This window comes from Anser brachyrhynchus, assembly GCF_964034855.1.
Source record: "Anser brachyrhynchus genome assembly, chromosome: 2".
Lineage (NCBI taxonomy): Eukaryota > Metazoa > Chordata > Aves > Anseriformes > Anatidae > Anser > Anser brachyrhynchus.
This window is the reverse complement of record NC_137695.1, coordinates 102,156,466-102,173,821: the sequence shown is the minus strand read 5'-3', so window position 1 is coordinate 102,173,821 and position 17,356 is coordinate 102,156,466. Positions and strand designations below refer to the sequence as shown.

At 35.3% G+C, this 17,356-nt stretch overlaps 1 protein-coding gene across 3 annotated transcripts in view; it reads right to left on the bottom strand.

Moving 5' to 3' along the window:
* Positions 1–17,289, bottom strand: part of CD226 (CD226 molecule) — a 57,216-nt gene extending 39,927 nt beyond the window's left edge. For all 3 annotated transcript variants that reach the window (XR_013947224.1, XM_080581888.1, XM_080581889.1), the window contains exon 1: positions 1–17,289. This exon is cut by the window's left edge and continues 1,632 nt beyond it. The gene's annotated coding sequence lies outside the window, so the exon portion shown is untranslated.
* Positions 17,290–17,356: the final 67 nt, after the last annotated feature.

Sequence of the window (17,356 nt, the reverse complement as noted above, 5' to 3'; positions counted from 1 at the left end):
TTATATGCAAAATCTTTTTTTTAGAAACCTGGGCTTAGCCTTCCAAGTGATACACATTTAACAACAACAAAATCTTATGACCTTGCTTTCAAAGTCTTTTCATTTATGTAGTGTTTTCTTTTCAATTACTGCAATATTCAGACAATTTCCTCAAGGACTTACAACGTCACAACAGCATAAGCATAGAGGACCAATAATGTTTTATAACTCAATGAGCTTCTTTTAAAAAAACTTCACTTTTTCTAAGAGCAGTCCTTACCTACAAGTTAACTGAACAATTAACATTTTAACATTTTCCTGGACAAGCCATAAACTGGATTCACAACATACTCCTAGATTGTCAGTAGTCCATCTGATCCTGAGTCTGAAATATAAATAGGAAAAAAAAAAAGTTGAAGACTGACTCTTATTTTATTTGTATTACAAATTTATCTCTTCAAACGGATAAAAAATATTAATGGACATTTAGATTGTCTCAGGAAATAGATGCATTGCTGAAAACAACAACAGGAAATTGGAAGCTTCAGAAACCAAACTACATATTTTGCATAGGAGAAGAAAGGATTCTGTGAGCTGAAGAGGTCTGGTTCCTGGATTCTGTGGGGCACTGTGGCCTTTAAACCAGCTACACAGGATGTGTTTCTTACATTTAAATCTTTAATAACATCAGTGGCTAGCTGTTCTCAAATTGTAGTTGCAAATGAAGGGGCAAAAAGACAAAGTATCTCTCTACCTTGAAGTATTATTTTTTTTGTCATACTACATATGCATATACAAGTTTACAGATGAGTGATGTTTCGCAAAATCTGCAGTGGAAAGAAAAATATAATCATGTTAATTTTTTTTTTAATTATTATTACAAAAGAAACTTGTTACACATCTGTTTTCTTTAATTAAAGGTAAGATAAAGTACTCAGAATATCTCCAAAATAAAGACAAATTCTCTTAAATTAAAATTATTCTTAATTTATCTGTACATATATAAATTACTACTTTATTGCTCTGGATTTCATACTCATTTCTCTGCACATGGCATTAAAAGAAATACAGAAGTTGAGAAATTAACATCGAACTTCACATGATGTTTAAGTATCAATGATATAAAATGTTGTCTAAAGACATTTATTTGTTGTACAATAGACACAGTCACTACAAAAGTCAGTCAGAGATTCTTGGTCAGTTAGTTGGTCCTAAAAACAGGGTCCTTTGTCACACCCGTTAAGAGCAGTAGCCTGTAAACACAGCATCACTGGGTCTCCCCCTACAGACTGAATTTTAAGTCCCCTCTAAACACCTGGGCAACATGCCTGCATTCACAAATTAGAAAACTGTAGGCACTGTGTGTACCACTTACCCACTGGTATAATTTGGGAGCAAGCAAACAATTTGTGTCATTTTTTCACATAAGATATAACCTATAAAAAGAGAAATAAACACTGTCTCCACCCTGCCCTCCTGGGCTGTGGACAAAACAGAGCAGGTTGCGTAAGGGAAGGTCAATCTTCAGCCTTCCCTCCTACCTACCTTCTAACCTGTGATTCTCCCTATTCTCCCCAGCACCAAAAGGCTGGGAAGTCTTTTCTCTGATTTCTCTGATCATCTGTGGAGATTTGAGAAGAGACTCACAGGAGCAGCAGCAGCACATCTCATGGTCACCCCATCACCTGAGTGGTTCCTTGGGCTCTTCCCCACTGGTTCTCTGCCATTCCCCATAGCCTCGCTCTTCTTTCCCAATAATCCCACTTTCTCTCTGTCCTGTGAATCCCAAAGCAAAGGAAGCAGAAATTCACAGAGGCAATCAAGCCATTTTTCACTAATTGTTGGCTAAATGCCAATTACTGTTTGACAGCAAAAACAGCATAGTGGAATTTTCCAGCTGAATGTGTAACTAGGGTGTGGTTTAAAAGAAAAACTAGAAAGAGAAGAGAAAGAAACAAATGTGCAGTAAACACAGTGGAGATCTATGGCTTGGATTTTAACCTTGACTTGAACACACATCTTCTGTGACCCTGGGTGAGTCATTTCATTTCCTGGTGCATTAATTTCCCCAAATCCAATACACAGATAATATATAATGAAGGCTGCTGTTTCAAAGCATGTCACAATAATTTCTGTAATGAGGTTCTCTAATGGAAATTGCTATAAAAGTGTGAAGAATAAGACATACATATAGAGCCAGCACAATGTTAATACCCATTTTAATAATTCATTAGTATTTAAGATGTAACAGATAGGCCTGCAGCAGTAGTGCAGAAAGAGAGGCGAATATACTATTGCTATCATCAGAATAAGGGCCTTGACTGTGGCAGTGAATTGAAGCAGGAGATAAACAAAAAGGAGATCAGTCCAGGTACCATTTATTTACCTATAAACATGACCAATGGGAAAATGGACAGGACACATGGTCTGTTTAGTTTCAGTGAATCTGCAGTGAAAATAATTAAGAAAATAGGCTGGGAAGAGTGAGTGCTTTGCATATTTTGTGCTTGGTCTGATCATCTCTTAAGATTAGCTCTTCCCTCTAGGCACCAGGTTAACCAACCCAGAATGGTAGTTCAGCAACAAATGATATAACTCTCTCTTTCTCCAAAGATAAGGGTTCTCTTCTTTACTACCATCAAGGAAATTAGATTTTCTTTCCATTTTTTTAAACAGGAGGGCTGAGTGGTACAGTTGGCAAATAATTCAATTTGCTTTTTCCTATTCTGCATCTAATCTAATTGAACTAATAAAGACCCCCCAAATTGGATTAATCTACAAGCATGCCTGATGCAGTAACATAATGGATAAGATTCTTTAGTATGTACTCATTCACCTCAGAGCAGAAGTTAAGTTAACACCCAGTATTTCTCCAAAGAAACAGAAAAAAAAAAAAAAAAAAAAGCTGTGAATTAAATACAATCACATTGTATATCTAAATGTGATCCAGACAGGGGAAAAAAAAAATATATATATATATATATTGAATATAAAGGCCTTCTGCAATGTAGAAAGGTAAAGAAAATATAATTTATAAATTATACTCAAGTTCTTGATAATTTATTTTTTAAACACACTGGTCACCAGGAGGCTATGCAATATAAGTTATAATTCTATGATGAAATGTTTCAGCCCGAAAAACTGCAAGAGGGAGGTCTTTAGATAAAGATTATGTTCTTACATTTCTGGAACTGGAAAATTATTTGCATTTTTGGAACCAGACCACTAACTAGATATTTATTCTGACATAACACTGAGCACCTAAACAGGTCAGGAAGCTGAAGACTGTTGGTGGTGAAACCACAGCTGCACTATGAAGGCTAGATATCACTAAATGTTGAGATCCAGGAAGTGTAGTTTCACATTTATTTTCAGGGAGATTAATCACAAGTAATCTATGGCATCTGAAGATAGAAAAGCTATGCAGAATGACAGAATAAGCTCATGGTAAGATATACTAATAGTAATAGTATAAAGGTCTGGTTAAGGAAGTGGGAGAAATACCACTGAAGAACAATTTTTTAACTAGACACTGTAAAGCAATACAGCTGCTGACTCTTAAGTGAGAGGTGTGTTAGTAAGAGGTAAGAAGGTTTGTTGCATTTCTTAAGTTCACTGTGTAAGTAGTGTTCCTTTGATGTGTTTGTGGCTAGGCTGTCTGCCTGTGATGATTTACCAAACTTAGAGAAGTTTGCATGTCTGTTTGTGTGAGGGGAAAATTCTTAAAACAAACACTCAAAGCACTCTTCTGTCCATTTTAATAAAACAAAAGTGAAAAATATGACAAAAAAGTGACTTTAAAACAATTATTAAGACAGTTAGAAAAAATGATCTACTTAAAAAACAGAAAGAAAACCTCAACAAATAATCCCAAGAAAATAACCGCATAATTCATTTTAGCATTTAATATTTTCTTTATATTTTAATTATATAACTGCTTAATGATAGAGGTTATCACCAAGCCATTTCCATCCATATAAACATTTCCTTTTATGTGGTAGAATCTGTAAATATTTGTCATTGGTTCAATAAGGAAGTTGAAAATATAAACAAAAATATTTTTTAAATTCCTCTTTTTGTTTTAAAATAGGAAGATACTTTTGGATTTCTATCCACTTTTTTTTTTTTTTTTTGATAATTGGTCTATGCTATGACCTTGCATTTTTATCTGGTATTAACATGGAAGACAGTATTTGAAAGGCATGAAAGAAACTAACTCACCAAGGAAAGTATTAAATTACATTTGAGGCTCTATGAGTTTAAAGTACTAACACTTTTTAGTTAACTATGTGTGTGGGCTTTTTTAATCCTTGTCTTCCTGCTGAAGTCTCTTAGCTTATTAATTTACAGAAAGTGATATTATTTACAGAAACCTGAAAGTTTCATTTTAATGAAAGAAAAATGGAAGCAGAAGGACTTCAAGATCCTCAAGCAAATCCATTATTGGGAAGGGACCTTTCCCTTTCAGAACACAGCCATTCTCTCTTATGCACCTGTTATCTTTCCTGAACTATTCTTTTCCTGATTCAACTCTACTTTTTATGTCAATCGTGCTGCTAAAAAAAAAAAAAAAAAAAAAAAAACCACCAACAAAACTTTACTTTAAAATTGTTAAAAGCCAGTTCAAGGAAATGAATGTTGCTGCTTTTCCCTTTTGCTGGCAAAGGTTTACAGAACTGTTTCCTAAACAATATCCTCAAATATAGCCAGAATGTGAAACCTTCCTTCAGAGGCAGTTCAGTTAAGGTTGAGGTCACCCTGAATTATGTGGTGTTGTCAGCTCAGCCATGTCTCCACTCCAAGGAACATCTGGAACTGATAGAAGGCAAAGAAGCTTATAGCTTTAAAAATGGCCTTCAAAATCCAGGGAGAAAGCTAAAGAGAGAAAAGACTGCATATTTTTTTATACAGCATCTTTAACCTTTTTTTTGTTGATGCATTCAGGACCTGATACAGTCTACCTTTCTAGAAAAATAAATAAATAAATAAATAAATAAATAAATAAATCTCAAGTATCTTCTTTTCTTAAGCCCTTTTTGTGCCCCTTTTTTGAGAAAAAAACTTGATAAAGAGCAAAGTGGCAGATTATTTTTTTGTATTGCTCATCTCTTTCTAACAAGATCAAATCAATCTCCCAATACTATCTAAAGGCTTCTTCCCCTACACAAACACAACCAAAGGGTCCCCCTCCCCACCAAACCCCAATATTCTCAAGTTAGTAGTGGTGATGTGTAAAAACAGAAAAACAGATAACTTTGTTAGCTATTTCTAGTTTGAAGACTTTTGCATATTGTTTTTTCTCATTAAAAATAAAAAAGGAGGGGGTAGGGTGTCACTGGGCAACAGAGATGGAAGTTGCTTTTGGCCTATGGCTGAGAAAGGACGTACAGCCAGGCATTGAGGTGGGGCAGGAAGCCATGTGCCTGCAGCATGGGCCCAGGCTGGAGGAGTCAGGAGCAGATGAGAGGAGACCGTGAAGCAGGAGGCAGACAAGACCCGATGCCACCAAGGCAGTGGCCTTGTGAAGCCCTTCACCCAAGTGGCATGGAGACGCTTTGCAGCAGAACTGGAGGAGAGACCAGCTCCCAGGAGGACACTGAGTTTGGGGGAAAATTTATTTTTAGACTCTTTTATTTAATCTGTCACACCCAGCAGGTTTGAGATCTTAGAGTTACCTTGTTCTGGTTCATTACCTGTGTTCTGATGAAAAGAAACCAAGGGCACCTAAGTTGTACCTTGGTACAGTGGTTTCACGGAAGGCAGTGGTAGTGCCTAACACAAGGTCTTGCTAACTTAGTGATCCGTTAATGGTCACAGAGAGGGTTGTATTCAGATTTCCAGATAGCTAACTTGGCACAAATCCATGGTAGCTTTTCTTTTCATCTTTTTGTTCTTTGACTGTTTTTAAATGCTGCAGGAGATACCAACCCAGCTATTCAGACTGCCGCTTGAAAGCAGCATACTTCAGAACAAACAAGCAACCTCTTCCCCTACAAGTATACTGCTAAAGGTATTCAGAATAGAAAACTAAAAATATTTGCTAGCATACTTTTGAACAAACAAGGGTCTATATTCCCCCACTCTATAGGGGACAATGATCTTGGGGAGAGAGAATAATAAATAAATAAATAAATAAATGAATGAATGGAAGACCAACAACTACTTCCTAACAAAAATTTAAGTATGCAATGAAAAGGAAGAAACAACAAACAAAAACAACAAAAAAAAGACAAATCTGAAGACAAATTAAAATTTCTGTTCTATTGTAATTAATTACACTGTTGGTTTTGGATTTTGTTTTTACGTCTACACCCTCATATACTGATACTTTGCAATTCTTCAAGCAAAAAATCCCATCCTGACTAAAATCAAGAATAGATGTTCAGATGTTTCTTGATAACTATGCTGTTTTACAGTTCATTTGCTCAGGGAAGGCCCAACACAACAGTAAAGCCTTTTCAAGAAAGGTCTCACAGTAAACTGTAAATTAGTGGAACTAAAGAATATCTGCTGCAGTCATTTGTTTTAGTAGCAATAGCATAATTGTACCATAACCTCCTGCCTGATTCACTACAACATATTACATCTGTTTTATGCTAATGGAGGTGCAAAGAAATCAATGATATTTATACAGACATAAAGCAGTGGTGAGTCATATTCTCAATCTCTTCAGTTTGATAAGGAATATAATAGGTTGTCTTTATTTTCCAAAATTTAGTTTGCAAGTGTGATTGTTGATTTCTAAGATCCTGAAAGTTTAATTACATCAATATGGTTTCAGAGCAACCATTACAGAATCATCACAAATTATTTAATGAGGATTTATTTTTTGAATTTAATTATGGTGACTGCAGAGGTTTTTTATTTCATTAATTTACTCATAACAAAAGGGCACTGGACTTTTTTTTTTTAATTATGTATGTGAACTGTAACATAAAATGTCTTTAAAATAGCATACCTGCTCAAAGATGGCTTATCAAACATCATAACATAATTATGATATATATATTAATACATTGGCATATAGATTTTGCTATTAATTAAAAATATTATGCTTTTGTTTGTACAGTTTGGTTCAATTCCCCTTAGATGAAATTTTGTGTGAAACCTCTGCCAGTTTGAAACCTAACCCATTTTGAACCATCCGAAGTTAAAAGTTACAGATATTTATTTTGTCTTTCTATTTTAATTGAAATTTTATTTCTCTTTTGTAACTGTGAAAGAGATTTTTTAAAAATGTAAAGATCTGTGTTTATGATGTGCAAGTGCTCAAAGGCTTAGCAGAATAATCTGATGCATTAGACAGGAAGGAATATAAATACATAATCTCAGGCAAACCTTGCTAGGATAATTTTAAAGAGTCTGTTGACTCAATTTAGGTTGATCAGAAATGATCAGAGAGCTTGTTTTTGCAGGCAGTTTATTCTTATAGTTTTAACTGAAGAGTGGTCTTCATGCACACACTGGACTGTCCTACATACAGCTGTAGGCTTCAGGTTATTCAGGCTAGTACCATGGATCAAGATCAAAATCAAGGACAGAACTGGATTCATCAACTTCCTTACAGTACTGTTTGTATTCATTATGAGTATATATGTATTTTGCAATGAGAAACCTGGATATATAGCATTAGTATTTTTTGTTGATTATTTTTCAAAATGGAAAATAAAGGATACAGTATATCATTATAGATGACTTTTGTCTCAAAATTCCTGGCTTGACTGAGAGCAGTGTGTGCTGTTTTTTATTGTTGTTTCTGTTGTAGATGACGGTAAATGGTATTTCCTGCATGTTACGTTTTAGTCTCAATGGGATTTTTTTTTGTTGTTTTTTTAAGAGCCAAATCAATGGCATTTTCTATTAAAACCTGAAATGAATATATGTGTGCACCCCTTCCATTTGAGCAGAAAATCTATTACTTCAAAAAATACATATATATAATATACAGAATGTGGCAGCTCAATTAATTCATCCAATTTTGAATAAAGTCTTCTGAGAACAAAGATACAGATTTCATGTCATTCTGATATTAGACATTCTTTGTCTAAGACAGGCGGTATCTAAAGCATCTTAAACAGTTCTCATTTTGCTTTTCTTGAAAGATTTTGACAATGTTAATTACTTCTACAAAGAGAAATTTCTGACGCTCTGAATTCATTTTTTTCCCTATATGACCTTCTACTGCATCTGAAAAAGGCTGTCATTTGTTTTACTGATACATCCAATGGAGTTGGTGGGTGGTGAGGGGCGGTGGTAAAGAAAAAAAAAACACACACACACACAAAACAAATCAAAACTTATAGTTATCAATCTTGGGTACCAAGGAAGACATTTCCAATGACTCCCACAAAACATTGATATTACTTCTGTGAGGGGACTTCTGAGAGAGCCTATGCAGAGATTAACTCCTTTTGAATGTAGCAGCAATAAAATGCACTGACTGCAAGACAGAACAGAAGCTTGACTCTTTGCATTTTATCCAGGAAAAAGGACACTGCAAACATGAGTGGAGTTCCCTAGTGTCCTGTGTTGCTGCTAGCCTGATGTTATGGATGGGTGAGCTGCTTGTAGTCTGTCAGGGACAGAAGCTTGTGGTGGGTTTGTGCCTCATTTCACTCTCTGCTGGTCAGCAGCAGATTATCAGTAATTCTCAAATAGACTGTGCTAGTTTCTGTGAAATCAGATGAAAAGATTCTAACTAAAGCTAATAAAGGACAACTATAGGAGTTTGGGAGAATGGCAGATTGAGGACATTTTAAGCACAAGAAATATAGAACTGCTGAAGTAGATCATTTTATATTCTCTTTATTTTCCTTGGAAAAGATGAAGGCTTTGCTGTGCATGAAACTTGTACCTTTTTGCCACTATGGTTATAGTAATACCATTGCTCTTGGACAGACACAGTTATACCATTACAAAATTTTGTTTATTCATCAATTGTTTGTTTCATTCACAGATGAGAAGGGAAATATAACACAAGAAACTCATGTTTATGTAATATGCTTGTAAGAAGGGCACCAATAATATTGTTACACTGGTATAAAAAATAACAACAGCAAAATTTACTGTACCTATGATGGTATAAAAGGATCCAACATTTAAGTGGTTGGCACAAAAATCTGCTAACTGATGTTAAGAGCACTGACTGCAATTCAAAGAGGAAGGTTCAACAAATGTTTCTAGAACTGAAGAAATGGAAAGCACTTTAAGGAGGACATTGATATGCACTGCAAAATAAGAAGAAAATAAAGCTCAAACAAATGAAATCCTTACAAAGTATGGTGGCGCAGGTAGTTAGTGTTTTCACAGGTGTTTATAGTTGTGGTCCTTTGAACTTACTTACTTCATCAGGCTATTTTACCTTTTACGGTCTCTCTCTCTCTATGCATAGACTGTTGGATTTCAGACCCTTGGTTTAGCACTTGTCACCTACCACTGTTTCCAGTTGGGCATTTTACCTCTAACTGAAAATAAATTATTGCAGCACACTGGGGAGAAAACACAGAGTATTTTAAAAAGTCATATGAAAAAGTGTGTAGGCTGTTAAAGAACTTTCTTCTGACACATCATTGCGAATACACTCCCAGCACAGGATAAGATTTATTACCATTAATAGATGTTTCAGTTCAGTGGGAGAATAAAACATTCTGCCCTGAAGAGCTACGTTCTGGATGATTACATTTTGACCTCAATTCCTGCTACACCCCATAGTGAATTTGTCTATAGAATAATATTTCCTCTGCTTGGATCTAGTTCAACATCATGAGAAGTTAAATCTTTCTTTTAATTTTTACATTCTTTGGCTTCTTAAAGTCAGTTATTATTACATGCATGATGATTTTTCATCCATGTTAGATGTTAATTGTTTTGCCATGAAAAGTTTTTTAAAGCATATAGAATACTTTTATTAGGCAATTCAGCTTTAAAAAATAATATTCAAATACATTTTTCTGACTCTGGCCTCAGTCCCTTTGTCACTTAAAATAGCAGCTTCGTTTAATTTCTTTCCCTCTGTTGGTGTAATGATAAACCCAATAAATGGAAACAAAACAGAAGCAGATTACTATCAACAAACACCCAAAGTGAGCAGAAGTCATTTTCCTCTAAGAAATGTAAAAATAGAAAGGCATTCAGAAGCCACCATTAGCGTTATGCTAGACACCACCACTGTCTTCCAAGCTGTTCTCTGGCTGCTTGTTGTGGATACCCCACCACCGGGCGCAGAGAGGGAGAACCCCACACTGCAGAGGCAGCTGCAGGCAGCATGGTGCCCCAAACCCCAGAGTCCTCCCCACTGGTGGCTCCGCGCCTACTCACATAATAGCAGGCCCATCCATAGAGATTTTTCATACACAGTTTGTTATGCTCAGTAACTTCTCACAACAGAAGGGTTCTTACTCAAGTGTAGCTTTTATATTAGGTCAGTAACCGGTAGGCAGGGGAATCTGATGTTCCTTTTTTTTGAAACTAATTTTTAATGCTGGAAATATTACATTTTGCAAGTGCAAAGCAACCACTCCAAAGGGTTTAAGAAAATGTTTTCCAGAAATAATTTCTGGATTAATGAGCAGCAGATGTCTTAAATTACACAAACGGATTCAAAATTACACCAAAAGTTTCAGAAAAGTTGTGAATTCCAATGACACTGCTTCTACCTGCAGAAGTTTTACATTAGCTCTTGAAAAGCATTTATGAAAAGCTTTCAAACCGCAGAGAATCCGATCTTCACGGCACTGAAGCATGTGCATAGTCTCAGGATTCAGGAAATTCCAGGTTGGGGAAGGCTCTGAAATTCAGATAAAGTGGATTTAATTGGATGTAACTTAAAGTTTTTATTTGGGCACTGTTATTCAACTCTGGAAGACACCTTTCTGGAAAAATCTCCCAATGGGCAAGAAACCTGGGTGAAGGAGAATGAGTCATAACCTAGTTGCCATGGCAATGGTAAATGGCTCCCTGTGCAAATCGTCAATTACGAGAGCACTAGAATCACAGAATGAGGACTGATAGGAAAGAAGATTTTCTCCTTCTTGATTTTATAAAATTCACTTCTGAAGTGGAAGCACTTTGAGCTTTTCTAAACTACCCTACATTTGGATTTATGTGATGAGTACTGCTATTCTGATATTAACATAGTGGTTGCTGCCTCAGTCAAGAATACATTTTTCCCAATCCATCTAAATTTTGAGCACTGTATTCTCTTTTGTGAGAAGAGCTTTTGAGGAGTTTTTGTTTGTTTGTTTGCTTGTTTGGAATTCTTCGGTATTGTTCAGGTTTTGGTTCATCATTTGGTTCAATGATTGGCATCAAGACACTCTAGCTGGTCTCTGAAGTAGATAGCGACCTGTGACGCAGACCTCACATGGGAAATTAAACTGAGGAGATACGACCTTCATGTTAAAAGTTTAACATCATCTAATGATGGCTTGGATGAAGTTTAGACCTCAACTAAATTGGCTGGCAAGTTTTTCATAACACGCATTTATCATTCATGGATCAGAAACAAGGACAGATGTTATCGTTCAGTTCCCTGTACCTGTAAAACACCAAGTCCCAGACAGCGAGGACATCTTCTCTCTCTCCATGAAGCTTTGCATCTCTATTTAATGTTATGGAGGGAGTGAGAACTGAGAATACTTGGCTTTAAGAGACATGCCTTGCTGATGATGATCTCATGTATTTCAATATCAGGTGAGGCTTCTGAAAATATTCATTAATTATGAAACATTTCTAGAGCTGCCTTTTTATATAAACAACACCTGTGAAAGACTGCAAGGTATGCAAGTTACTCATTCTAATGAACACATCTTGTATTATCTACATGAAGCACTGAGAATTGCCAAACTGCATTCTGATGGCTTCAAACATCTCAAACATTCAACTTCCTAGCTGTGTTATTTGTTGCATGCTACTCTATACTTTTTGTTGTTTTTAGAAACACTTCTCATATAGAACAAGAAAGAAAATGAAACATACAGTTTTACCTGCCAGTAAGAAGCAGAAATTAGCTCTTCCAGAAAGTACACGTGGATATGTATTGCTTGAAAGGTCAGATCTACTTTTCATTAGCCGTAAGAGCAAGCTGTAAATTAGCCAAGCTTGCCTAGTTGATTGAGACATTTCACACACACAGAGAAAAGACTTTTTTTTTCCACAAAGTTTATTTTGAGCCTTTTCTATTTTAGAAAATATTTTTTGTTTCTATGTCCTTTTGTGCCGCTTTTGGCAAATTTTATGTCAAAGACAATGCTAAATTTCTACTTTTAAACAGTAAGTGCTATAAATTATTTTATAGGAAGCAATCATATAATATGCATGATTCTTGGGCTCTTGACCTCAGGCTTAACAAAACAGATTCTCAGCTTTGATACAAATGGTCAGAAATCCCGTTATTAAGTGATTCTTCTGAAAGCAGATGTGACCTGGCCAGCATTAATTTTGAAAGGGTATACAGCAGATTCGCTTGGTCATCTTTCTTCATTTCCAAAAATATTGTGCAACTGAACCAGCATTCCACTACAATGATTCACAAATGAATGAGAAAAATAATTAGCTTCTGTATACCCAGACAAAGAATATCTAAGGCACACCTAAAACAGTTTTTCCTTCATTTTCAGAAAAAAGCAAACAAATTGGAACTTGGTTACATTTTTTCCTTATTGCTACTAAAGTTAGAAAGTGCATTCTGCCAGAACTTTCCTGCTCTAATCAAAAGAGGATCAGTAGTCTTTGACCACTGTGTCCTTTTAAGAAATGTGGGTGAGTGCAGTCTGTTCTCTCACCACTTTGGTGAGACACCCCATCCTCATGGATTTTGAAGACAGCTCTCAGCCAGGCAAGCTTCAGGCTAATTCTCTTCTAGCATAGTTTTACTGTGAAATAGCTGCTGAGTTCTGAAGATATTTTTTATTTCAATTCTGAAAGATTATTTTTTGTGTCTTCCCACTGTATGCCTTAAAATCTCACAACATCTCAGTAAACAAAACACTACACTTATGATTAAAGATTATTTCAAATCAGCTATATCCAATTCTACATTTGGAAATGTTTGCTTGCTACAAAATACTTATTGAACAACTGTTCCAATACAGACAAAGAATGGTTGCAGATTAAAGCACTGTATGCAATGATACAAGGTTATGTTTGGGTAAAATACTTAGCTCATTGCACTCTGTGAATAGGCACAATTTAGGGTGAATAAAGGATTTTTGCTTGTGATAATTATCTGTCACAGCTATTTACTGTGATAAGTTCTTGCACTGCATTTGAAAGGGAAGGGAGCAAGTGTAGCAAAGTTTTCAGTCTTTTGCAGATAAAAGCATGTTCTGCAAGTTGTAGGGCACATCTCTGACAGGTTTAAAAAAACCAGAAGGGGCTTTGTATGCATCACCCATGCTTTGTAAAACCGCAGATCAACAGATACCTGCCAGCTTTCTGAAAATCATCAGTTTCATTTGGCAGCAAGAATTACTGTTAACCTCTGATATTTTGATGAAATCATGTGAATGCTGGCCTTAAGAAGGAGGAAAAATGAATTTTGCTTAGAAAAAATAAAGAGCAACACAAATTTGTATATTTTTCAACAGAACAATAAGCAATATTAAAACATGGTTCTATGGTTGAGTTTAAAAATTCAACATTATATTTCAGACTAGTTTGATAATAATGGCTGACAATTTAAATGGCATAATTTTACATACTAAGAATTAGAAATGCCAAATTAAATTTAAGATTCATGTATTGGATAGAATCACTGACTAGAAGAATGTATATTTTTAGGCTCTTGATAATGCATTGTTATATCTAAAAGGTAGATAAAGGTACATCAAAGGTGTGTCAAAAACAACAAAAGAGAATAAAAGCAGAAAAATACTAACACCAAAGTTACTCAAAATTCAATAGCATTCTCTGAAAAAAAGATAAAAATCTGACCATAAAATATAATATGAAACAATAAAATTTCTTTTACTAGCCTCTTGAAGTTTCTTTATAGAATAGATTATTCTTACTCTCAGCTGAAGCGGAAATGTAAAAATTTCATGGAACAAAACAGAACCTGTTTCCAAACTCCAACTGCCTTACAACTTGTCCATTTTGAATAAAATTACAGAATCATATGCACAAATCACAGGCAGCATTGATCTCTTAAAATTACATTCCTGCTCTACAACAATCTGTGCACATATGCCAAATATCTAAGGACCAGAATCTCAAAAATGTAAGCTTTCATATACCTGTGTGTAAATAATGAAGAAGCTCAAATGATAACAAAACACTCAAATTGATTATTCAAAATTGATTCATGAGTTTACAAAGAATTAGTACATTTATGAACCTGAGCCCATTTGTTTGATGTAAACCCAGTGCGGACTGCCACTCCCCACTTGGAATGGAAGAGAGTGGTATTGTAAGAATCTCCTCTTCCAGTGAAAATGGGACCAGTTTTCACATTTTTTTTTTTTCCTTAGAAAGGTCATGGTAGCTGAGTTAGGGCTGGAAGGTACAACACAGAATACCAAACTGACTTGTAAAGTCACTATTGTTAATCTTCAGCACCTAAAACACCAAGGATAAAAATAAATAAGATGTGCCTAAGAGCAGCTAGCACTGAGATCAGAGAGCACAGAATGACCCTCATCCACATCTTCTATAGTGTGGCCCAGGAGCAAAAACATGAGCTAAAAAGGATTAAGGTATTGTGAAATTATACTTACCACAACTCTTTCCTTCTAAAGCAAGGGTAGTATGACTGCTATGACAGTGATGCAGCTGTAAAATAACTCTAGGAGGCCATCTGTGGAAAAGATTTGAAGGGATTTTTTTTTTTTTTTTAACAATCAGGGGAAGCCTGAACTGTAGTTCCCCTAGACAGCATTCTTCAGATCTTTGCTAACCATTTTTAATTTTTTCCCCAAAAAGACAGTAAAAAGCTTCCTTGAAGGACAATCAAATTTGAGAAGCTGTCTCACTTAACTGTGAAGGGAAATCCTTACATAAAGCTAGGCCAAAGTCTCAGTATAGAATTTTCCCCTCTACGGTCTGGCATGGACAGCTCAATCAACCCCCTGAAGCCAAAAGCCTTTATACATCCTTAGTAAAAGAAGTTCTGCAATTTGCAAGTTTGATATTGAGATGGAGTGATGAAAAACTCTACCGGGGTTGTGTAGTTGCTATGACTGAGTGATGCTGTCTGATTTATCAGGAAACCAATAGTTCCAAAACAAGGGGGAATAATGCTTTTCTCATAATTGAAATCTCTGAGAATTTTCACATGGGCTTGAAAATCTATTACTCAAAAGTTTGAAAACTTCACTGGTAAATCATGACAATGTATGCATTCGCATGAACATTCCCCATACCAAAGCCAAATATGATTTGTTTAATCTGGAATTTCTTACCACTCAAGTGGAACTGAGTTCTTTGAAAGCTTTTAACATGCAATGGATGACACAGTCTTTGACAAATCTGAAAGCCTCATTTGGAGTGGATTTTATGTATATATTTCTTTCAAATTTAAAATAACTTCCTACTTGATTACAGACTTATAAAAAGAGAAAGCAACTAAGTAGGAGTTAATGCAAATGCTAATTGTGTTCTCTTGGATAAGGATTTAAAAAAAAAAAAATCTTAGCTTGCATGGCCATGCCATTCACTAGAGAAATTAGATGCATGATGAAAATTACCTTTTAGTTTAAAGTCTTCTCTGAAGACTTTGTACTCAAAGTGAGTATAGAGATTTGATGCATGAACTCTCAAGAGGCTTTTTTTTTTTTTGATTTTCCTGAGGAGCAATACCAACCACAAGTATATTTACTGATGCCATGGATAGTTGCTTCCCATAACTGTAAAACATTGCAAAATACAGAGCAAATAGAGGTTATGTCTCTGCTCAATTTTCAGATAAACATAACACTCACACTAAAGCTTACCATAACAACAAATGTACTAGCAATTTGTCTAGATTTTTTAACATGATAATTTCTTCAAGAATTTCTATATCTCAGTAAAACAGAAGCGTTTAAAAGTAGTCAGGCATCCTATTTGTGTTCTTATTATATTGTGTGTGTATTTAATGAAATCATTCAACTATGGCTAGCTTATGGATATTTAAAAAAAAAAAAAAACAGAAAGCAATATCCGCCATCGTGTGAAGTAACATTACCTTAACTAAATAAATTATTGTCTGTGCAGACTCAAATAGTTCAGAGGTGAGAATCAGTTTTCTACCAAAACTACAAGACTTCAGACATCTCTTGGTTTGTAATCTTCAAACATCTCAACTTTGCAGTTCCATTTCTTGAGAACATACTGCTTTCTTTACAAGGCTAGTGACTTCCAGCATTGTGAATCTCTAAAGACATTTTAATACAAATCAGACTGGAAAAAAAAATTAAGGTTGAATAAGCTTTAAAAATGCAGTTCTATTTCATCTCACCAGATCCCCATGTATTTCTGCACTTTGAAAGAGCTCTCACGATCCTTGCTAAATGATAGGTTACTTAAACTGAACATAATTTGGCATTAAGTGCTCTTTTTTCTTTTGTCTCTGAAAAAGCAAAGTGCATTGTGTCACAAAGCAGTCACAATCTGCATTGTGACTTACATCTTGACTTGAGAGACATCATCAGGGTTGAGTATGCTGAAATATAAGCCTTTGAAATAATCTTACTAATTTGAAGGGGACATCCTGCAATACTATGAGATGAGAATGACAGCTTTTAATAACCATTTTTCAAGTAACAATAATTATTCAATGCATAAAGTGGAAAAGAGTCAGGCTTTGATGGCCTCTCTTTGCTTTTTGTTTTGTCAGGGAGAGGAAGGTTAGCTGATAATTATATTTCTAGTAATTATTTAATACAACTATTATATGAATCATGGTTTTGTCAAATGAGTAATACCAAATCACACATTCTATGTCATAAAGACACAGAATGATTTGGGTTGGAAAGGACCTTAAAGACCATCTCCCACCCTGCCATGGGCAGGGACTCCTCCCACTAGAGCAGGTTGCTCAAAGCCCCATCCAACCTGGTCTTCAGCACTTCCAGGGAGGCAGCACCCACAGTTCTTTGGACACTGCAGAAACAAGCAAAAATCTCCTTTGTTTTGTCAGTGGAAAATATCTTTTATCACCTGGCTAGGTAGAAAATGCTAGTGACACATAAACATGGCATTGTTACAACACTTTTAGAGACATTACCAAAGATTTGCTATTTACTCGCTTCTGTCTGTCCCTGACTTAAAATAAAACTGTATGTCTTCAGGGAAATCTATAAACACTCTGCAAATATTTCAGAAGTATGTTCTACAAAACTGTCCTGTGTTCAGGCATTAATTAAAGTGTATTTCCCTCAAACTCATTTAGTAAATAATA